Consider the following 25,073-nt stretch of genomic DNA (forward strand, 5'->3'; position numbering starts at 1 on the left):
TGGTGGGAGGTGGAGAAAGAGACCTCTCCGGTGTCTCTTTTTTTCTTACAAAAACATCAGTTTTGTTGGATTAGGGATTCACCCTTATGACTTCCATTAACCTTAACTGGTTTCCTAAAGGCCCTATCTTCAAATACAATGACATTGGAGGTTAGGACTTTAACATATAAATCTAGGGATGACATAATTCAGTCCATAAAATTCTGCCCTCTGACTCCCTCAAAATTCATGTGCTTCTCACATGCAAAATATACTTCTTCCATCCCAGCAGCCCTGAAACTCTTAACCTATTCCATCATCCATTCCAAGACCAAAGTCTCCTTTAAATCAGGTACGGTGAGACTTAATGAGACTGATGCTTTGTCCTAAGGCAAAATTTCTCTCCAGCTGTGAGCCTGTGAAACTAGACAAGTTATGTGCTTCCAAAATACAATGGTGAGACAATCATAGGATAGGCATCTCGCTTTCAAAAAGGAGAAAATAGGAAAAAATAAGGGTTTAAAAGCAAGGCCGAAAACCCAGCAAGACAAATTCCATTCAACGTTAAGCCTTGAGAATAATCTTTTTGGCTTTATGCTCTGTTTTCCAAGCCTACTGGGTGGCAGCTTAACTCCAGGGCCCTAGGCAGTGGTCTCACCCCCTCAGCTCTTCACAGGGGCAACCTGGCCCACTGAAATCAAGGAAGTGAGTTCGTCCTCTGAAATGAAGGAGGAAATAGCTTTACCCATGGGCCTGTGGTGGAAGTGGCAACTCTGATGATCTTTAAATAGCTTTCATGGTCATTCTTCCCTTTTCATGAAAGATAAGGCATGGTCATCACTGGATGGCTCTACTGTCTCATGTTTTAAATCCCAGAAGTTGGAAAACCTTTCTTCATTTTGTCCTATCTCTATACCCTTCAGTTCAAACTCCAGTGAATTTGCAGGTGTAAGCTCATTTCTTCCTGGCTTCTGCTGAGATGGCTGATTAAAATTATGGGTAATCCCTTTGTTAGGTGATTGTCCAGCCATAACCTTGGTGTGCTCTCCTGAATACTCTTTCTCATGTTTTGCAATATGAATAGGCTTAGGATTTTCCAAATCTTCAAGTTTTGGTTACTTTTTGCTTAGTAATTCCTTCAATCTCTCTCTCTCTCTTCTCACATTTTACTACAAGCAGTAAGGAGAAAGCAGGCTGCACTTTCAACACTTTGCTGAGAAATCTCCTCAGCTAGAGTTTCAGTGTCATCATTCACAAAACCAATCAAAGGAATTGTACATAGCATTGTATTTGAGTTGAAGTTGTTTCCCATGCGGTACACATTAACAATTCAGAAGCCATAATACAAGTGTAGTGAAAGTGAACAATTAAGTAAAGGAATGGCAACTGTGGGAGCCAGGTTTCTCACAGTTGGAGTGGGAGGTTATAGACAGGTAACAGAAAACCAGAACAATTTATGTGGTAATAAATGAGTTATAAACATCAGTGTGTATATTAGGGTTCTTCAACAGGACAGAACTAATAGGATAGATGAATATATGAGGAGAAGTTTATTAAGAATTGACTCACACAGTCACAAGGAGAAGTTCTACAATAGGCCATCTGCAAGCTGAGGAGCAAGGAAGCCAGTCTGAGTCCCAAAACCTCAAAAGTAGGGAAGCCGATAGTGCAGCCTTCAGTCTGTGGCTGAAGACCCAGGAGCCCCTGGCAAACCATTGGTATAAGTCCAGGAGTCCAAAAGCTGAAGAACTTGGAGTCTATTGTTCGAGGGCAGGACACATGCAGCATGGGAGAAAGATGGAGGCTGGAAGACTCAGCAAGTCTGCCCTTTCCATGCTTGCTTTTATGCAGCTGATTAGATGGTATCCACTCAGATTGAGGGTGGGTCTGTCTCTCCCAGTCCACTGACTCAACTGTTAATCTTCTTAGGCAACACCCTCACAGACACACCCAGGAACAATAGTTTGCATCCTAAAATCCAATCAAGTTGACACTCAATATTAATCATCAAAGTATGAATTCATTTTTAGCTGACTGTAAATACAGATGGGGCAATATTTATATATTTGTGTACATATACAGGTTAGTATACACACATATATTTTTTGCTTTGTTAGCTAAGAGGACCTAAAAGAAATGACACCCTGGAAGGGATGAGCACAATCAGTGCCTAGATCTTGGCTTTTATTAATAGTACCAATTTTATTCTCCAATAAAGGGAACTAGAGTTTCTTGGATAAATGGCTGACTGTAGGACTGGGACAAGAAATATACAAAATGAGAAATATATTAGAAGAGGTGAGAAAACATTGTAGCGCCCAAAAGTAAGAAAGTACTCCAATTCACAAACACATACACACGCACATGCAGGTGTGCGTGTGCACGCACACACACACACTGATGGGTATATCAAAGGGACATAAGAGTTAACTGAGAGAGCTCCCTATGGCCAAAGTTGAAATTTTTTATTTTTTATTTTTTAAGAGACCAGTTCTCATTTTGTCACCCAGGCTGTAGTGCAGTGGTGTAATCATAGTTCACTGCAGGCTCAATTTCCTGGGTTCAAGTAATACTTCTACCTCAGCCTCCTGAGTAGTTGGGACTACAGGCAGATGCCACCACACCTCGCTAATTTTTCAGTTTTTTCTAGAGACAGAGTCTTGCTCTGTTGACCAGATTGGTTTTGAACTCCTGGATTCAAGCAATTCTCCCACCTCAGCCTCCCAAAGTGCTGAGAGTACAGACATGAGCTACTGTATCTGGCCCAAAGTTGAAATAATTTGAGCAACAAATAAGTAAAGTGGTATTGGATTATCACTCGAAGTGTAAAATAAATAGCCATGAGTCCATATTGATATAAATAAATGACTAAGTAAATACATAATGGGCTGTGGGTGGTGGTTCACGCCTGTAAACCCAGCACTTTGGGAGGCTGAGGTGGGCAGACCACTTGAGGCCAGGAGTTCAAGACCAGCCTGGTCAACATGCAAAACCCTGTCTCTACTAACAATACAAAAAATTAGTGAGGAATGGTGGCGCATGTCTATAGTCCCAGCTACTCCAGAGGCTGAGGCAGGAAAATCACTTGAACTCGGGAGGCAGAGGTTGCAGTGAGCAAGATCGTGCCACTGCATTCCAGCCTGAGTGACAGAACAAGGCTGTCTCAAAAAAAAAAAAAAAAAAAAAAACCCAACAACAACAACAGCAACAAAAACATAATGGGAGGCTGGAAAAGGCAAATCCTCCATGCAGGAGAATTGCAAACAATTTATGTGTATTCTTCACCTGATACTTCACTCTCAAGGAGGGAGAATATAATTTCTCACTCCTTATATGCACGTGCTGTGCATGGTGACTACCTTTCAAAGACTACAGACTGAAAAGGGGTAAAAAGTAACTTTACAAGGAAGAAACCGAACACTACCTCAACCAGGTGACAAAGGTTAACATCAGCTGTGATGAGTCATGTGGGCTATTAGCTACCCTTGATAAGAAGGAATGAGAATTAACTTTGATCTCTTCCTTACAAAAACCCTTATCCCAATCTAATAGAAAATAAATGCAAGTTTCAACTGAGGAACATTCTACAAAATACCAGACCAGCATTTGAAACAATTGTCAAGGTCATCAAAATCAAGGAAAATATGTAAAACTCCCATAGCAAAAAAAAAGCTAAGAAGAAATGATGACGAAACACAATGTGGCATCCTGGATGGGATTCCAGAACAAAAAACAAAAGCATTAGGTAAAAATCAAAGAAATGTAAATAAAGTGTGGACTTAATTAGTAATAATGTAGCAATAGTAGTTCCCTAATTATGACAAATGACCCAGAGTAACGTAAAATGTTAATAAAATGGTAAAATGAGGATGGGGTACACAGGAACAATGTACTATTTTCACAGTTTTCTATAAATCAAAAAAAGTTTAAAAATAAAAAATAAAGTTAGTTTATTTATTTATTTTATTTTTATTTTTATTTTTTGAGACAGAGTCTTGCTCTGTAGCCAGGCTGGAGTGCAGTGGCACAATCTCAGCTCACTGCAACCTCCACCTCCCAGGTTCAAGCGATTCCCCTGCCTCAGCCTCCCAAGTAGCTGGGATTACAGGCCCGGCTAATTTTTTGTATTTTAGTAGAGATGTGTTTCGCCATCTTGGCCAAGATGGTCTCGATCTCCTGATCTTGTGATTCGCCCGCCTTGGCCGCCCAAAGTGCTAGGATTACAGGCATGAGCCACTGCGCCCAGCCAAAAATAAAGATTATTTTTTAAAAACTGTAAGTTAGATTACTTCTTTCAAAATGGAAATATGTCTACCACATATGATTAAATTTTAAAAAAAGATTTGAAAAGTGAAATTTAAAAAAAGATTTTAAAAGTAAATTTAAAAAAAGATTAAAAGTAAGTTTTCAAAGGTTTTGTAGTAAATGTTATTGACAATAATAATTAGAATTTTACATCAAAATTCTTTCAAGATATTTATGAATGAGTAGGAAATTCTAGAAACATACTTTTCCAGAAGTTGATGATTCTGCCGCATAAATGTGAACCTCTGCAAAGCTGGCCAAGCTTTTACTCTAGAGTAGCATACTTAGTTAATTCATTTGTTCATCAGTTTTCCAGTGGTGTCTCATTGCTCATTATCTGAGGTAGCTGATGAGTTTTTAGGACATTTTAATAATTTATGCCCTAACATCATACATAATGTTGTGGTATAATAATTCACTTCTTATCATTATAAACAGAGTCATTGTGGCCTGAATTGTTGCCCCTTCTTCTCTGTAATACCAGTTATGGCTATTATTAACACACGTCCATGTACCTCCTGTAAACATCAGTACTTTGAATCTGAGCCACATGAAGTGTTAACAAGTCCACAATGAGTAAAAAAATCGCCAGGCCAAAAATCAGTCTCCCTAAAAATGCTAATTACCTCCTAGATGGAGGTAAATCTCCGAACAAGGCACAAAGCACTAAATCATTTATAAAGCTGAAAAGTCATTTAAATATTTTGGGAGACGAGTGGGGATGAATTAATAAATGAAACATAACATTTTTCAATACTCAAGGTCCCTAAGCACTGGATTAACTTGAAGACTTATAAGACTTTTACTTCTAGAATTCCTAATTTTTCAGGGAAAAAAAGTCATTTGATGAAAAACCATGTTATTTGGTAATGCATCTTTATATCGTATTTCATCAAGTTTTATCAAATATCAAATAGCAAAAGAAAAGATAAACAGAAGTATAAGATGACTAAAGATAGATTAATTTTAGCTTTGTGGTCAGCAAGAAGCTAAGCAAAGATTATGTAGAATAAAAGTAAAAATAATAAGACATATATATAGCATATCAAATAGAATGGGACTTAACCTCAGTAATAATTAAAAGATCAAAGATAAATGTGCAATTATGAATTACATTCACTCAGATGACAATTTAAAGAATGGGCTCAGTTTCCCTTAGGAGGGGCTTTTCCCATAATGCTTAGATATAATTAATTGGCCTGCTTATTTGGGAAGGGGAAGAAAATCATTCACAAGGTAGCTAACCTTTCCTCCATGGAGTCAAAGATTGCAATTATGAGCAAAACAGCAGGTCTTTATCTAAGGGAAAAATTAGCACAGCTCTCTCAGTCTTTGCAGAGAGCAGCTTTAAGAATTATCGAAATACTCAACATTTCAGACAAGCAGCTTATCTTGCACTCAATCAATCAGTTGTTTGAATTTCACACATATTTATTTGTATTACTCTAAACTGGTTGTATATAAATTCATGAAAGCTAAAGATCTCAATTATTTCAAAATTATTTGACACTATTCTAGCCAATTCCCAGAGTGTTCGTTCGTTTCCACCTTTCTCAAACTACCTTGCCTGTTCTTCAGCGAATACTTCTATCAAAAGGCTTAGTTTCATCGGCTTTTAGAATATTGGTTAAATTTTGCTGTCCTTAACTCAGTTTAAATTACCCAGGATTCATGGTGTGCCTCAACTACACTAAACTTCAGTCTTTCTGTTAAACCCACTAGGCTTTCTTAGTCTGCCAGTGACTGTACTTTTGTTGTGGCTTACTGACCTGCACCCTGGGCTGCCCCTCTGGGACTTGTTGTTACCTCTGTGACATTAAAGATTTTAAAACTTCATTCTGGCCGGGCGCGGTGGCTCACGCTTGTAAATCCCAGCACTTTGGGAGGCCGAGGCGGGCAGATCACGAGATCGAGACTATCCTGGCTAACACAGAGAAACCCCGTCTCTATTAAAAATACAAAAAAATTAGCCGGGCTTGGGGGCGGGTGCCTATGGTCCCAGCTACTCGGGAGGCTGAGGCAGGAGAATGGTGTGAACCCGGGAGGCGGAGCTTGCAATGAGTCGAGATCCTGCCACTGCACTCCAGCCAGGCCGAAAGAGAAAGACTCCGCCTCAAAAAAAAAAAAAAAAAAGCTTCATCCTACATATAAGAGTTACTTCCTGTACTTGCACCATACATAATACACTCTAAAAATGTGCTTATGTGATACACTAGAACTTATGCAGTAACCAATGGAGGAGGAATCTAGAGCACTAACTAGGTTTGTCCCAAAACAGCAGTCTGAAATTCAAGTCTTAAATGGCATCCCATTTGAAATAGATCTATGTAAATATCCTGACATACATGAAGGTAGGGAAGAGGGAGCTGGGGGATGGTCTGATCTTAACAAAGAAGAGAAAAGCAAAAGATGGAATGCTATTTGAGTCATGATATTGTAGCTCCCTTTAATTTGGAACACAACTCTAGTAAGGGGAATTGGTCAAGTTGATCCGGATGACAGCCGATGCAGAAGCCTGAGGCAGAAGCCTCCTGCAGAGGTCAGCTCCCTGAAATATGAAACAGTGTGAAGACAGGATGCGTAATAAAGCAAAGTGCAAAATGGCTCTACTATATTTGGAATGCTGGTGTCCCCTCAAAATTCATATGTTGAAATCCTACTCCCAAAGGTGATTGATATGGTTCAGCTCTGTTTCCCCACTCAAATCACACATTAAATGATAATCCCCAATGTTGGGGGAGGAATCTGGGGGGAAGTGATTGGATCATGGGGGTGGATTTTCACTTGCTATTCTGGTGACAGTGAGTGAGTTCTCATGAGATCTGGTTGTTTAAAAGTGTATAGCACTTCCCTCTTCACTTTTTCTCTCTCCCTCCTGCTCCACCACGGTAAGATGTGCTTGCTTCCCCTTTGCCTTCCATCATGATTGTAAATTTCCTGAGGGCTTCCAGTCATCCTTCTTGTACAGCCTGTGAAACTGTGAATCAATTAAATGACTTTTCTTCATAAATTATCCAGGCTCTGGTAGTACTTTATAGCAGTGTGAGAATGAACTAATACAGTGGTGGTACAAGGAGGTTGTGCCTTTGGGAGACAATTAAGTCACAGAGGCAGAGCCTTTATGAGTAGGATTACTGCCTTCATAAAGAGGCTGAAGGCAACCCCATTTCCCTTCTGTCATGTGAGGTTACAGGAAGAAGACAGCTGTCTATGATGAAGTAGGCCCTTACCAGACATTGAATCTGCCAGCAGCATCTTGATCTTGGACTTCCCAGCCTCCAGAGTATAAGAAATAAATATCTGTTGTTGATAAGCCATCCAGCCTATGATATTTTGTTATAGCAACCTGAATGGACTAAGACAAACTCCAAACAACATAGTTGCCAGTATCATCATTTACAGAGACCTCTCACTTCATGGTGGCTGAAGAACCTGGGTCTTATCTTGAGTCATATCTCTTACTAGTGGCCACTGGACACTTGGCTCAGTACTTCTGCTTTCTGGCTTTCCCCTGATACTTAAGTGTGGCCATCACTTTCCTGAATTTTGAAATCCACAGATAAATCTGCCATCTATTATATGGGTCAGCTGGTGAATGATTTACTAGGTTATCTACCCCTTGGTCACCGCTATAAGACAAACTGGAGATGCCACAATCCATTTTCTTTATACAATGTTGTCACATGTGCCTTCTCTCTTGTTTCTTTTGTGGCAGCATGGGAATCACCTAGAGTTTCTCTTGAAGTTTTTCTTCTCAATCAACCTGGAGTCAGTTTATCCCACCCTAGATTTCTGTTCTCTTTCAAACCAACAAAATAATTGTCAGTCTACTTATATGAAGGACAGCCTACCTATACTGGAAAATAACAAAACTTTTATTTTAAATATTGCAACTTACTAGTTAAACAACTAGATATACTATAAGAGTAAGTTAGTCTTGAAAATGACAATAAATTCTTTTGTTCTAAAAATTTCATAAGAAAAATTGATTATATAATTTTTCTAAAAGGTAAAGAATGGTGAAAAATAGTATGTATGTTGCACTTGCAAATGCATTCTTTAACATTTTTAAGAAACTGTCATACTTTAACTAAGATTAGCTATGTGACATTTAAATCCTATCTATTCTACTAAAAATTTGCAATAGTTTAAGTAAAAAGGAGTCTTTATCATGTAGACAAAACAATGATAATCTGACTGAATTTCATTTAAAGGATTATATCAATAATCCCATCCCATAAAATTTTAACAAGCACGGACACAATCTGATATAAGCAAAGTCTGGTTGTTAGAGCAATCAGGCAATTGATAAAAAGAGAAACCAATGCTCTCTAGAAGAATACATCTTCAGTGAAAGTCTTGTAAAATTTACACATATAGAATTGCAACAAATAAGAGGTCACAATTTTAAAAAGCAAAATCATAGGACATACGTAAGGGAAAAAGCCACCACATATGAGTCAGCAGAAAATAACCAACAACAAACCTAAAACCACAAAGATATCCAATATTGCTATTTTTTGATACTCAATATAAAATAGGTACATTAACTACATGAGAAAAAATTTAAAAGCACATTGAAATCATTGGAAAGAAGAAAAATACACCCTGAATCAACACTTCATCTTAACCTATGAATTTTGATACTACTTTTAGAAAGCTTAGGATTAACTCTATCTACATTGAAAAAAATAAAACTCAAAGAGCTCTGGACTAATAATGCCAGGAAATTGAGGAGAAAATGAAAGCATATCAAAATCAGAAAGATTCCTTAAAAACCTTTTAAGAAGTGGTTAAAATTCTAGATCCTTTCTCCAATGCCACACAAATATATAAATGTTCCTTTTCTTCCTAGTGAAACAGTTAGATTTATTCCCATAGAAGATAGAAAAACAGAGGGTCTATGGATTAGAAATTCCAAGCATTGTTGGAAACGTGAATGCTGACTCAGCCATTGCCATGACAGTCAAGAAGACAGTATGTTAAAAAGGTGTGACTGAAGAGAGTTTTAAGGAGGTACTACTTACAAAGCTGTGGGTTAAAAAAATGCTGAAGCATCTATAGATTTGTAACAGGGTAGATAAAGTTAGTTTTCAGCTTCCTCCAGATATGATAAACCAACTTTTTTAGGCTTTCTAATCAATTTCCATTTGGCTGTCTAATTTCTAGCTTCTAAAATGTTGTTGCTTGATCTTCCTTTCTATGCATCTTGTTCTTGTCTTGTACCTCTTTCCTTACAGCACAAAGAAAGCTGCTATCACATCTAGGCCCAAAAAGGAAAGAGAAGGAAGTATTTAGCTGTGTGGAGAAAGAACTGGAGGAGGTGACTTCTGGACAAGAACTGAAGAAGTAGAAGGAGAAGACAGTTGTGGCCAATCTGTGGGTAGGCTGGAAGGAAACTGGGAAATACCTTGATTTCTCTCTCCTAATGGTACTTCCAATGGCCAAAGCCAACCGGAAAACAGAGGGCAAGGGAGCCTAATTGATGCGATCAATCTTAGTCAGTTTGAGCTGCCATAACAAAATACCACAGACTGGGTGGCTTAAACAAGACATTTATTTCTCACAGTTCTGGAGGCTGGGAAGTTCAAGATCAAAGTGCCAAAAGATTTGATTCTTGGTGAGGGCCCTCTTCCTGGCTTGCACAGAATCGCTTTCTTGCTTCTCTGTCCTCACATTACAGAAAGAGAGAGAAAAGAGACAGAGAGATTGATTGAGAGAATGCTCTGGTCTTGCTTCCTGCTCTTTTGAGGACACTAATCCCATCATGGGGCCTCATCTTCATGATTTCATATAAATATAATTATCTCCCCAAAACCCTACCTCCACATATCATCACATTGGTAGTTAGGGCTTCAAAATAAAAATTTTGGAGGGACACATTGAGTCCATAACGCAGTACATACAGATCAGTTTCCCAGAGCACAGGGCAAAGTGAAAAACAGTAAAAGTGTATCAAAGGAGCACATGAAATCAAGTACAAACACCATAATAAAATGATGAGCTTGGTGAATATATATGAAGACTGAAAGCTGAAATACTGGCACATAAGCCCTCTTCTCACAATAGACCCTTTTTTATGCTGGCAAAATCTGTAGACACCTGCTCTGTGGACCCTGTCTAGCCTAAAAGTAGAAAATTAAAGATACTGGCAAATGGGGTTTCCCCAGCAAACCACCAGCTACCATAATGAAAGTCAAATTCAAATCTTTATCCACATACTTGATATTTATAATTAGCTTTCATCCCCCAATTTTAAATGTAAGAATTACCAGAGCCAAATTTGTTAGCTGAGCAAAACCCCTAACATGAAAGACTAGGAAAAATACAACAAGAAACAAAAGAGAAGAGAATATAACACAAAAAGAACATGTATAATATTTAATAGTTAAACATTAACTATTAAATAAAATATTTTAAAAGATTATTAGTATCCTTATAAAGATTAGCAAAGCCATTTCATTCATGAAATCATAATAGGATTCATTGAACAGAAAGAGTTCTTGAAAATTAAGAACATGATAGCAGAGATAAAGAAATTCAAAGAAAATTTTGAATGATAAAGGAAATCTCGTGAATAATAGAAAAGAAATAGGTAAGTATACAAAATAAATGAAACCAAAAAAATACTAAAGAACACTCATCTCAATGGTCTAACATCAAAGTAATGAAAATTCCACAAATAGACGAAAATATATATATATGTATTTTATATATACACACAAATAAATGTATATAAACACCAAATATATACACACAAAATATATGTAAACACTATGTATATCCATATATAAACATACTATATATAAATATATAATATAAAATGTATATATTTATATATAAATACAAATAGAGAAAATGTAAAATGCAGAAAAGAAGCTTTAAGTATAATTCAATAAAATTTTCCAGAAATAAAGAACAATAAATTACATCATTTTTGGATTTAAGAACATTAGAGGCAAAGAGAAAATATCTATAAGCTTCCAAAGTATAATAAATAAATATATATATGTATACATATATTTTTCTTTAAAAAATTTAGGACATATATAAACACACACTATATATAAAAATACATATGTAATTATACAATATTATATACTTCATAATATATAAATATTATAAATAATATTTATATAATATATACATATTATAAATACTATTACATATAATATATAAATATTATAAATATTGAATGGCTATTACCAAAAAAAGAAAGAAAAAGCAAGTGTTGGTGAGAATGTGGAGAAATTGGAAGCTTCATGTCATATATTGTTGGTGGGAATGTAAAGTGCTGCAGACACTGTTGAGAACAGTTGGTGGTTCTTCTTAAAGTTAAAGGTAGAATTGCCATATGATTTTACAATCCTACTCATAGGTATAAACCCGATAGAACTGAAAGCAACATTTCAAAGAGATACTTGTACAAAACTGTTTATGGCAGCATTATTTACAACAGCTAAAAGGTGGAAAACACCCAAGTGTCCATCAACAGATGAATGAACAAAAATGTCACATAGACATGCAATGGAATATTCCTCAGCCATAAAAAGGAATTAATTTCCAATACATGCTATAGCATGGATGAATCTTGAAAACACTATGTCATATGAAATAAACCAGACAAAAGGAACAATATTGAATGATTATATTTACATGTGACACTTAGAATAGGCAAATTCATAGAGACCGGAAGTAGATCAGAGGTTACCAGGGCTAAGGAAAGAAGGAAATGGGGAGTTACTGTTTAATCGGTAACAGAGTTTCTGTTTGAGATTATGAAAAAGTTCTGAAAATGGATAGTTGTGATAGAATACACTTAAGGCCACTAAATTATATACTTAAAATAGTTACAATGATAAATTTTATGAATATACTTAATACACTTAATGCTACTAAATTGTACACTGAAAAATGGCTACCAGGATAAATTTTATGCAACATATTTAAACAATAATAAATAGGAAAGAGGCAAACATAGAAAAGATTCTTCAATTTTAAGAAACAAATAAAACTGATCTAGAAGTATTGATAAGGAGCAATGTGCCAGGTATATTGTTAAGAAAAAGAAATCAAGGTACACAATAATGTGTATAGATTATTATATCACCTTTAATTAAAAAATATATGGGGGATTCCTGCACACATTTGTGCACACACATGCACACAGATATATCAGAGAGAGAGATCTTTGGAAAAACATCCAAAAAACTGACAACTAGTTTCCTATGAAGTGAGCGATAAGGGTGAGAGAGTGATTTATAATAGACTCTGGATTTACTTAACACACATATATCACATGTTTGAAAAGAAAACAGATTTGAAATTAGAGAGTTTTGTCAATAGCCATCTATTCATTAGACACGTAAATAGAAAATTACAGTATAATATAATAAATACTGTAGCATATTAACAGTGTAGAGGGAACACACTGTAAGTGGAACTCAATTTGCAGGGGGAATGATAAATGGTTTCATTGAGGGAGTACAATCTGAACACAGATCTGAGGGGCAATCTAGATACTTCACTATGCAAGGACAAGAATACCAGGCAAGGGATAAAAAATGGCATTTTCAGGAGTGATGAGAACTTCAGGGTGTCTGGTGTGTGGATATTCCCATGTACAAGAGCATAAGGGAACATTAAATCTGTATTAATCCATTCTCATATTGCTATAAAGAACTACCTGAGACTGGGCAGTTTATGAAGAAGGAGGTTTAATTGACTCACAGTTCTGCATGGCTGGGGAGGTCTCAGGAAACATAATCATGACGGAAGGTAATGGAGAAGCAAAGCATATCTTCCCAAGGCAAAGCAGAAGAGAGAGAGAGCTAAGGGGGAAGTGTCCCACACTTTTAAACCATCAAATTTTAGGAGAACTCACTATTACAAGAACAGCAAGAAGGAAATCTGTCCTGATGATCCAGCCACCTCTCACCAGGCCCCTCCTCCAATTCAACATGATATTGAGGCAGGGACAGAAATCCAAACCACATTATCCTGCCTCTGACCCTTCCCAAATCTCCTGTCCTTCTCACACTGCAAATTACAATTATTCCTTCTCAACAGCCCCAGTCTTAAATCATTTCAGCATCATCTTAAAAGTCCATAATCCAAAAGTTTTATCTGAGGCAAAGTAAGTCCCTTATGCCTATAAGCCTGTAAAATCAATAACTAGTTACTTCCAAGATGCAGTGGTTGTGCAGACATTGGGTAAATAGTCCCAATCCAAATGGGAGAAATTGGCCAAAACAAAGGGGTTACAGGCCCATGCAAGTCTGAAACCCATCAGGGCAGTCATTAAATCTTAAAGCTTCAAAATAATCTCCTTTGACTCTATGTCTTACATACAGGGCATGATGATGCAAGAGGTGGACTTCCAAGGCCTTAGGCAGATCCGCCCCTGTGGCTCTGCAGGATACAGCTCCAGCCAGTTGCTTTCATGGGCTGACACTGCGTGCCTGTGGCTTGTCCAGGCTCACAGTGCAAGCTGTTGGTGGATCTACCACCATTCTGGGGTCTGGAGGACAATGATTCTCTTCTCACAGCTCTGCTAGGCAGTGCCCCAGTGGGGACTCTGTGTGGGGTCTCTGACCCCATATTTTCCCTCTACACTGCCCTAGTAGAGGTTCTCCATGAGGGCTCCACCCCTGCAGCTGACTTCTGCCTGGACACCCAGGTATTTCCATACATCCTCTGAAATCTAGGCTGAGGTTTCCAAACCTCAACTCTTGCCTCTATGTACCCACAGGCCCAACACCACATGGAAGCTGCCAAGGTTTGGGGCTTGCACCTTCTGAAGCCATGGACTAAGCTATACCATTAGCCATGGCTGGAGTGGCTAGAACACTGGGTGCCATGTTCCAAGGCTGCACAGAGCAGCTGGGTCCTGGGCCTGGCCCATGAAACCATTTTTTCCTCCTAGGCCTTCAGGCCTATGATGAGAGGGGCTTCTGTGAAGGTCTCTGAAATGCCCTAGAGACATTTTTCTCATTGCATTCATTATTAACATTGGGCTCCTCTTTACTTATGCAGATTTCTGCAGCTGTCTTGAATTTCTTCCCAGAAAATGGGTTTTTCTTCTCTACTGTATCATCAGGCTGAAAATTTTCCAAACTTTTATGCTGTTTACCTGTTAAATATAAGTTCCAATTTTAGACCATCTCTTTGTCCACATGTATAACAGTACACTTTTAGAAATAGTCAGGCCACACATTGAATGCTTTGCTGCCTAGAAATTTCTTGTGCCTGATACCCTAAATTATCTCTCTCAAGTTCAAAGTTCCACAGATCACTAGAGCAGGGGCACAATGCTGCCAGTCTCTTTGCTAAACCATAGCAAGAATGACCTTTGCTTCAGATTCCAATAAATACCTCATCTCCATCTGAGACCACCTCAACCTAGACATCATTCTCCATATCACTATCAGCATTTTGGTGAAAAACAATCAACAAGTCTCTAGGAATTTCCAAACGTTCCTCGCCTTCCTGTCTTCTTCTGAGCCTGCCAAAGTATTCTAACCTCTGCCCATTACCCAGTTCCAAAGTTGCTTCCACATACTTGGGTATCTTTATAGCAATAATCCGCTCCTTGTTCCAATTTTCTGTATTAGTTTGTTCTCACATTGCTATAAAGAACTACCTGAGACTGGGTAGTTTATGAAGAAAGAGGTTTAATTGACTCATAGTTCCACATGGCTGGTGAGGCCTCAGGAAACTTACAATCATGGCAGAAGGCGAAGGGGAAACAAGGTGTATCTTCCCATGGTGGATCAGAAGAGAGAGAGAGTTATGGTGGAAGTGTCACACACTTTTAAACCATCAGATCTCATGAGAACTCACTGTTAGAAGAACAGCAAGGGGAAAATCTGTCCCTATGATCCAATCACTTCTAATAGGGTCCCTCCTACAATTTGATGTGAGATTTGGGTGGGGATAAAAATCCAAATCATATCAAAGTCCTTTAGTTCTTTTAAATTCAACATATCCAAATTGAAATTTATAATTTATTCATAAAAATCTGCTGTTTCAGCTTAACAAATAATTTGGGTTTAGGCATTAAAGTTCTAAGCATACCCATCTTTGGGTTTTAATTTTTATCATTTTGTTTTCTTTGCCAATACCAACTCCTTTCCTAAATAATGTATATTTTTTTCTTCCCTGAGGCCTTGAACTTCTATTTGCAAAGGTATGGCAATTCAGAAGGGGAATGATGTGTGAAGATCATGATTCTGTCTTTATGATGCCAAGCAGACTGAGGAAGAGGACTATTGTGGGGGAGTGGCAACTTACTCAAAAATATCCCCCTGAAAGTATAAGGCTCCAGTCATTTGTAAGTGCTTATTAAAAGCCATCAGTGTGCTTGCCTAGGCTGATACAGTGCTGAGAATTTCCTGGATTTTATCTCCTGCCTCACTGATAAGGCAGCAAAATTATATTATTCAAATAATGAAATCAATATACTTACATGAGGCCCCAGTCAGTAACTGAAGGAATTAACATAGAGACATAGAAAAATATTATTGGTGGAAGGTTATTTAGTGTCAGCAGAAGCACTTATCATACCTGATGTGAACCGGTTAACTTCCACAGTTCTCAGCCTCCCTTTCACTCTGTCTCCTTCTCTTCTTTTCCCACGGAGCAAACAGCATATGATAACACTGGCACATGATAGAAATTGGCAAAAACATTTATGAGAAAGACCTAGTTGTTTCCAGAAATGCCTTATGGGTAATAACAATAAAGACAATACTAATAATAGATAATATTTGAGACTTTACACTGTTCTGAGTGCTTACTATGCATTTTTTAAATACTACAAACCTTTTAGGTAGACACCATTATTACATTTATTTTTAGAGAGGAAAAAACTGAGCCACAGAGAGGTTAAATCAATTGTTCTAAGTCATACAGCTAATGAATGGCAGAGCTGGGATTTGAACTGAAACAAACTGGGTCCAGGGCCTGAAATCTTAAAAATGACACATTGAAACTCTTGGCTAACATCTTTCTTTCCGAGCCATCAAGTGGAACATGGGTGTAACTTTACAACAGAGCACATTAATTGGTAAATAAATTGTAGTCATGAGATCACACATGAATCTATTACAATGGCTACTATATTTATTTCCTGGCTTGACAATGCAGACGCTAGCTCTCAGCATTCTTTCATAGCTTTATAAGTTAATTGCCTCATATATATGTAACGCCTGAAGTCAAAGCTTATTTTCTTACAATAACCTTGAATATGCTATATTTTTGTCAGAACTGAAATATATTAGGTATCTTTTAGAGGTTAAAAAACTAGGAAATAAAATTTGGACACCAATTCACATACTTTTGCATATAAGACACTATCTTTTGCATATAAGACAGTATCAGTTATATTATTTCTTACTCAATCATAATACCAGAAAATCACAGAAACCAAAATTTGGAGACTTTTAGATTTCCTTTCTTTTATGCTTTTTGCAATTACTGTCCTTATTCTTGGTTAATGTTCTAAAGGCTGTGATAATATCCTTTATAATTTTATGTTTACAAAAATCTTAGAAACAGTTACACATATTTATGAATAATACACCTTATTTTTTCACTTTTTTGTCAATATTTTCTTTTCTCTAAAAGACTTTTATGTTAGCTTATTAGACACCAAGTTCATATAGTGTTTCAAAAATGCCATGTCCTGACATTTTATAAAAGGCACATTTACTCCTGTACCTGTGTTTAGCAAAATACCTCTTAGTACAGTTCATAATTCTCATCAGTGCAGACTGGGAAAGAGATCCTGTCACCAAAAGGTATTCATTACATTTCAAGAAGGCAATATTAAGTCAAAGGAAGCAGCCCAGTTTTAAGACACTTTATACAAAGGAGAATGTCCTTGGAGATGGATGGCTGAGATCTGTAAAATGTATGTTATAATTAAAATTGTAACCATGGGTTCATGATTTTCTACAGATACCACAAGCTGCATTAATTGACTAGGTGGAATTTCAAATTAGCAAAGTACTATAATCAAAATGAGGTGGGTTATATTAAATGAGCTTTCCAGTGAGGGTCACCAGGTCAGATAAACCAGATTCTGTCTGCTGCTGCTGTGTATTCAAGGATTAGAAACAGAATTATGATGTAACAATTTAAATGAAAATACTGTTTTTAGTGATTTACTAGTGCAGATTCCTAAAGGCATTAAGGGCAGGATGAACATAGCTAAGTGGGTAAATATGCTGACTTTAAACCTTCCTTAGAAAAAGAAAAACAGTGGAGAATTTTGTTTTTATATATATGCATATACCCCAACCCATTGTCCCATTGGGGATATTGAATGATTGGAAAATGTCAGTGGTCATGAAGATGAATGCCCTTCCTTTTGTTGTCTTACTTGCTTTGTAATTCCTCCCTGTTAGTAGGAGGAGAGTATGTTGGAGGAAAGCCAAAATGTTCAGAGCTATTCACAACACTTAATGACTTTATAGCTTCGGGTTTCAAGTAAATATTGTCAAGAGTCCTCTGTTGGACTTATAATAGAAATGCTGACTCTAAGTAAGTGACAAAAGCTTGCCTAGTTGCCCTAAGTGTATGGAAAACACAAAGGTGAAGGAGACGGAGAGTAAGAAAATGTGCTATTTCAAGACTAAATAGGTACATTTCTAGTAGTCCAGTGGAAAAGAAAAGGGTTAGGATTGAATGCTTGTCTACCTTTCTTCATATGGCTAGTTTCCTCCTCTCCTTAAACAATTTTGATGCCTTTTAAATATTAGATCCTCCTCTTTATCTGAGCACTTATTGCAATTGTTTTATGTTTTTGATCTCTCTCACTCATCAGAATGTAAATTACATGAAGGCACAGACAAACTTGACTTGCTCACCTTGGAACTGAACACAAACAGTAGGTGCTTGTGTCAGAAAGCTCTGTCCAGCTTTATGCTCTTTCAGCCTCGCCTTCATTCCAGCCACAGGATTCCATCAGTTTACCCCATCTGTAACTTGTGAGTACCTCACATCAGCCAGTACCACACACTTTCCTGATCCAGCACTTCTGTATACCAATGTGCAGCTGACCCCCATCTTGAGGGAAATTCTGTGATGAATGCTGTGGGGAGGAACTGTATTAAATACTCTTTTCAATTCTACTTCTTATTTCAGCCACTGTTGTGAGCGGCGAGTTTCATTCAAGAGACCAAAATCATGCTGGTTTAATTTGCCAGTACTTGCATTGGCCAATGCTATGTATGTCTCAATCTCTGCCCTGGGGTCTTTCTAATGCTGTAGAATAGGTTTCCCAGGTGAACCTACTCAAGCATGCCCAACCAAGAAGTGTGAGGTATTGAACACCTGTGGGTCTACCCTGGGCCAATGAAGGCAGAATTCTATAGATAAATGTTTTCCCCTTAATATTTGGAATGCACAGTCTAGAGAAACATTCATAAGGTCCCCCCAAACAATCCCAGAAGGATTAAGCATTGGTAACTAACAATGGTGGTCACCTCAATAATGCAGTCTTGTTTAACTATACTAATTTCTCATTTCTGTTCTCTAGCTCACTTAAAAATGAGTTACTGAATGCAGACTTTTTTTTTTTTTTTTTTTTTTTTTTTTTTTTGAGATGGAGTCTCGCTCTGTCGCCCAGGCTGGGGTGCAGTGGAAGGATCTCAGCTCACTGCAAGCTCCGCCTCCCAGGTTTACGCCATTCTCCTGCCTCAGTCTCCCGAGTAGCTGGGACTAATGGCGCCCGCCACCTCGTCCGCCTAATTTTTTGTATTTTTTAGTAGAGACGGGGTTTCACCATGTTAGCCAGGATGGTCTCGATCTCCTGACCTCGTGATCCGCCCGTCTCGGCCTCCCAAAGTGCTGGGATTACAGGCTTGAGCCACCGCGCCCGGCCTGAATGCAGACTTTCATATAAAACTCTGATTTGAAATCAGCCCAGGTTGGAAAAGAGTTCAATAAGGGTTCGTTGAATAAGCAAGTAAACAAACAAGTGAATGCTGATTATTCTCCAAAGTCCCTTATCAGTCCCTCCTCCTTCATTACGCTTCCTCTGCTCAACCTTAAATATTGGTATTCTCCAGACTTCTTTTATTCTCTTTTCTTCATAGGCAAATAAAACTACCCTGAACATTCCTATGCACATCAAAGCTGTAACTATTCTTTATTCTAACTTTTATCTCTTACCCAAAGCCCTCTCCCAGACTTTGTAACTACACATGTGTACATATGCATGTAAACACATACGGTTGATACCTGAACAGCATGAGGCTTAGGGGTGCTGAACTCCTGTACCAGCTGAAAATCTGTAGATGACTTTTGACTCTCCCCAAAATTTACCTATCACAACCTATTTTTAATCAAAAGCCTTAACAATCACATAAACAATTAACATATACTTTATATATTCTATTTATTATATACTGTATTTTTACAATAAAGTAAGCTGGAGAAAAAATGTTATTTAAAAATCACGAGAAAGAGAGAATATATGTACTATTTATTAAGTGGAAGTGGATCACCATAAAGATCTTCATCCTTGCGGCTTTCACATTGAATAGGCTAACAGGGAAGAGGAAGAGAAATTGGTCTTGCTGTCTCGGGATGGCAGAGGCAGAAAAAACTCCTCATCTAAGTGAACCCACACAGTTCATACTTGTGTTGTTTAAGGATTATCTGTAGGGAATATATTTACACTTATAATTCTCACTATTTTTCCACTTGAATGCCATATAAAACTTCAAACTCAATATATATAAAGAAGAAATTATTATGTTCCTCTTGAAATCTACCACTCTTTCTGGGTTTTCTATATTGAGGAATGGTTTCACCATCCTTCAAACCCATAAGCCCAAAATCTGAATTTCTCTTAATTCTAATCCATCATTATCCATGTCCAATTAGTTACAAAGTCCTACACATTCTATCTCTTAAATACAATGTAAATTTCCTCAATTACCACATTCACTACTACTTCATTAAATTAGACTGCTCATACTACTGTGATAAAATCATAAGTAGCTTCTTCAATTTCAATTTCACCACTATGTCTGGATAATGTAGTGATCATCCTAAAATTCTTGCAATGTCCTTGTTTTAACTTTTTAATGTTATCCCGTGACCTCTAGCTTAAAGCTCAAATTCTTAACAAAGTTTGCAAAATCCTTTATCATATGGCTCCTACCTACTTCTCTCACTCTTTATCTCACTGTCCCACATGTACTTTTTTTTTATCAATCACACAAAACTCCGAAATAAACAATGCCCTACTTCTGTATGTTTATACGGGTGTGTTTCTTTCTGTAACAATCCTCTATCATCCACCCAACTTAAGATATTTCATTATTTAAGAAGTAACTCAAAGCTGACTTCCTCTTGAAAGCTTTCTCCAATTTCCCTCCCATATTCCTAACCCCAAGGCTAGATTGGATATTACTCACCACACTCTCTCTTTAGTTCTTTACCATTCACTGTCTTATTTTCTTACAATATTAACATTATTGCATAGTATATAAACTACTGGTTTTCTTCATTTTTTTTTCTTAGACAGTAAGTACCTTTAAGTTAGAGACTTACTGTCTTTATATTTTTGCAATACATCAGAGTGTCTGAATATAATACCTCCCCAGTAAATGTCTTCTGCAGAACATGATCCCTGATGTTAGGAATTACCCCACTGTGTAACATTTTCAAAAGTATACTTTAAAGAAGGCATTAGTTTCTGCCATTTTTGGGAAAAGAAAAACGAAGTTTAGAGAACACAAGGCTTACTCAAATACACAGGAGAGAAATAGCAAAACCATTTTGCAAATCTTTGTTTATATGAATATATGGTTCTTATTCTACTCTATGTCGTATCATCTCCTCGGGTCCCATATAAATTGGACATGGAGAAAAGAGTATTATGAGAGAGAACTTGGGATAAAAGATAAATCTAAGTAAGGACACTATAAATCTCTTTGTTTCTATTCTTATCGTTGTCATTACTTTCTTGTTGGTTTATATTATTTTGAGGAAGGAGGAGATTTCTGTCTCTTTTATTTAACAAACCATATTAAAAAGAAAATCTTACATGCAAAACCCCCAAAATTCATCAATCTACATTGCCTACATTATTTGTTTTAACCTTTGAATGATCAATAAGCATAAACATGGTTTTACTTCAAAGATGACTATTTCTCTTTAATATTCACTAATCTTTATAATTTGACAAATCTGAAAAAATGGGCTCCACAATTTTGTTAAACATCAAAGAAAACTAAGATCTCACTCAAATAAAAACAAAGATGCATTTTGTCATGTTAGAAATGGTCTTCTTTGCTTGTCAAGCTGGTCAATGTAAGTATAAAGAATAGTTTCTTTCATTATTATTTATTTTACAGTAAGAGTTTTCCTCTGGGCCAAAAGTAGTATTTGTTTTTGATACTCTGTTTTTGATTTTCTTGCTTTCTAAATATATACATTTGTAAAACCCTTTGCCAGTCAATGGGAACAGCGGAGGCATTCACAGAAGGGAAATGAACAGGATAATGTGACAGTAAATTTCCTACTCTATGGATTTGCTTGGAACTGTATTTTGGAAAAAGAAAGTCTTAACCCAACACAAATGTTAAACACTAGATGAGGAAACACATTCGGGAATGTTTAAGAATGAAGTGTACTGATGAAGCAAATTACTTTGAAAGCATCAAAATACTATTTGATGATCTGTTAGAAGTATGAACAGAAGATGGTTAAATATTTAATAAACAATTATAGCAAAATGTTAATTGTAGAATCTAGGGGATGAGCTCATGGTTATTGAACATGTAATTCTTTCAACTTTTCTATATTTTGATAAAATTTATAGTAATATGTTTAAAAATCAATCATAATAAAATATTTAAAAATATAATTGATCCTATGCAGAATTTCTGGACTTGAGCCAGTTGGCAGACCCAGAACTCATTAACTGAAGAAAATCCCAGGTTTCCTTAAGGAAGCACGATGAAAAACCATGACAAGTATATTCTCTAGTAACTTCCCCAGTCTTTTCCTAAAGGAACCTACAGCCATTTATTTGGTTAATCAAACATTGGGAAAAAGAGAATACCTCCAAATCTTTTGAGAATGTCAGTATACAGCATTTACAGTAGCATTGATAATTGAGGAAAAGTGTCACCTTTGCCCCATAAAAGAATACAAATAGATGTTTCTGCATAATAAATGTTGTCCTAGGGCTGGCTCCACTCATAGTTATGATTACACAAAAGTTATTTTCCAGTTCCTAAATGTATAATTGTGCTAGTTATAGTTGGTAGTCAGTAGAACCAGTTCCTTGAACTGTGCTGTAAGAGAAATAATAGAGGGGAAGATTAAATGGAAGCCTCTGAAATTGCTTCTGGCCAAGAGAGTAAATATAGTAGTAAAATAGTAAATACAGTAAAAATAATAACATGCTGTAAAAGTATCTATGAGATTAGTGAAATATTTATGATATAAAATATGCAGAGGTATTAGCCCTCATCATATCCCTGCAAAAATTAAATAAATCCAGAAACTCAACCAGTAGAAGCCCAAATTGCAGCTTCTATGTCAGATACACTCTTTATGCCAGAACAAATTAACACAGCCTCCAGCACATTTTATGTGGCCACTCATTTGATGAATGCACTATTTTCCATTCTTATCAATAAGGAAGACAAAAAACAGTTCATATTCACATAGAAAGGACAATAGTATGCAGTATGGTCTTTCTCCAAGACTATGGAAATTCTCTTAGTCTCTTTCAAAGTATAATCCAAAGTGATTTGAGCCATACAAACATTCCACAGAACATCACACTGGTTAACTATATGGATGACATTGTGTTAACTGGATTGAAATATAAATTGGAGCTTTAGGCAAGACAAATGTGCTGTGGAGGATAGGAAATGCACCCTCTTCAAGTGCTTGCTTCATCAGTGAAGTTTTAGGCACCCAGTAGTCTATGGCATGCTGTGCTATCCCTGCAATTTAAAAGAGGAATTATTATATCTCACATCTTCTAGCACAAACAGAGACACATAATTTCTGGTATGCATTTGTAGGTTCTGAAAGCAGCATATTTATTCTACATTTGGAAAGAATATTCTTTTCTTCTTTCAGCTGAAGGAGAAAAAGGCTGTCAGCTTCAATGTGTGCCCAGGGAATGAAACATTCCTCAGTAAGCTTCAGGTTATGATTCAGGTAGCTCTGACTCTTGGAATATATGCCTGTATGGTACTAAAGATAACTAGAATAAGAAAAGAATACATGTGGGAATAATCGTAAATCCCAATAGAAGAATTGTAACATGAATTCTGAGGACTCTAGAGAAGTGCTATGTTACCTGCCTATGCTGATTTCACCAGGAAATTGACTCTGACAGAGAATTCCATGCAGGAAGTATACTGGAGCAATCCTGCCACAGGATCAAGGTGATACACAAGACATGTATCTGCCCATCATGACAAAATTCAACACTTTCTGATTTAAGATATCTTAATCCAGAATCCCAACAACTGATCATGCAAAATGTTAGCATGCAATCAAGTTATTAAGCAGCAGAAAAATGTGATCTGTCAAAAAAAGAAAGTCAAAAAAGTAGGCCCACAAATAACACAAATGTTGGAAATAACAGAAAAAGACGTTAAAATAACTCTTTTAAGTACATTAACAATTTAAGGGAAAAAATTGACAGGATGAATGAAAGGATGGGAGATTACAACAGAGTAATACAAATTAAAAAGAAAACAAATGAAAATTATAGAACTGAAAAGTACAGTAACTGACATGAAAAATTCTTTGGATGGGCTTAATAACATACAGGACATAATTGAACAGAATTGGAAAACTATGATCTATGGTTCAAATCTGGCCTGTGGTCTGTTTTTGTATAGCCCACAATCTAAGAATAATTTTACATTTTTAAAATTTGTTCTAAAAATATGCAATAAAAACTATATGTGGCCCAAAAAGCCTAAATTATTTCTTATCTGGCCCAGTTTAGAAAAATTCTATGGAACTCTATGAACTTAAAGAAAAGTCAGTAGAAGCTTAGAGAGAACTAGTTACAACTTAGAAAAGAACAGGAAAAAATAATCATCTGAGACCTGTGAAACTTTGATCAAAGAATGAAGAGACATTTTCTAAAACTGAAGAAAAACATCAAGTCAAAGATTCAACTTTAGTGAACCCCAAGAAAGATAAATCCTACACACACACATGCATGCACACATATACACACTCCACACAAGGACATCATAGTCAATCTGCTGAAAACCAGAGATAAAGAGAAAAATCTTTTGAAAATCCATAGAAAAAGGTACACATTCATTTCAAGGAAACAACAGTGAGATATTTGGATAAATTCATTATAAACATTAAGGATAAAAGACAATCAAATTTTGTCTTTAAGGAGCTCAAAGTAAGGAGGAAACAGTCACCTAGATTTATCTGGTGAAAATATATTAAAAACAATGAGTGGGAGAAAAGGTGAGACAACAAAGTTAGAAAAGTTGGAAAATTAACAAAATCTATAGAAATATAGTAAGAATAGTGGGAGGTCATGCATTTGAGAATAGTGGGAGGTCACCCATTTCCCCACAGCTCTGTGTTGTAGAATAGCTATACCAGTGGACTTTGCAAGCAAAAGGCAGTTCTCATTTTCCTGAGCTTTCTGGGATGCAAGAAGCATCCTAGGTGTATTCAGCAGCTGGTGAACATCAGCATATCCCACTTCCTACAATTTCTTAACACAAATGGACTGTACCAAACTTGTGGTGGAAACCAGAAAGCTG

General features: G+C 36.7%; 1 long non-coding RNA gene across 1 annotated transcript in view; it reads right to left on the reverse strand.

Annotated features, from left to right (window-relative positions):
* Positions 1-315: 315 nt before the first annotated feature.
* The window catches only part of LOC105479626 (uncharacterized), a 191,020-nt gene continuing 166,262 nt past the window's right edge, over positions 316-25,073 (reverse strand). The window contains exons 3-5 of the long non-coding RNA XR_011621167.1: positions 18,156-18,379; positions 15,850-15,944; positions 316-1,950 (exon numbers count right to left, since the gene is read on the reverse strand). This is a non-coding gene — a long non-coding RNA (uncharacterized lncRNA). The remainder of the gene's footprint in view (positions 1,951-15,849; positions 15,945-18,155; positions 18,380-25,073) is intronic.

Source organism: Macaca nemestrina, chromosome 3, assembly GCF_043159975.1.
Source record: "Macaca nemestrina isolate mMacNem1 chromosome 3, mMacNem.hap1, whole genome shotgun sequence".
Taxonomy (NCBI): domain Eukaryota; kingdom Metazoa; phylum Chordata; class Mammalia; order Primates; family Cercopithecidae; genus Macaca; species Macaca nemestrina.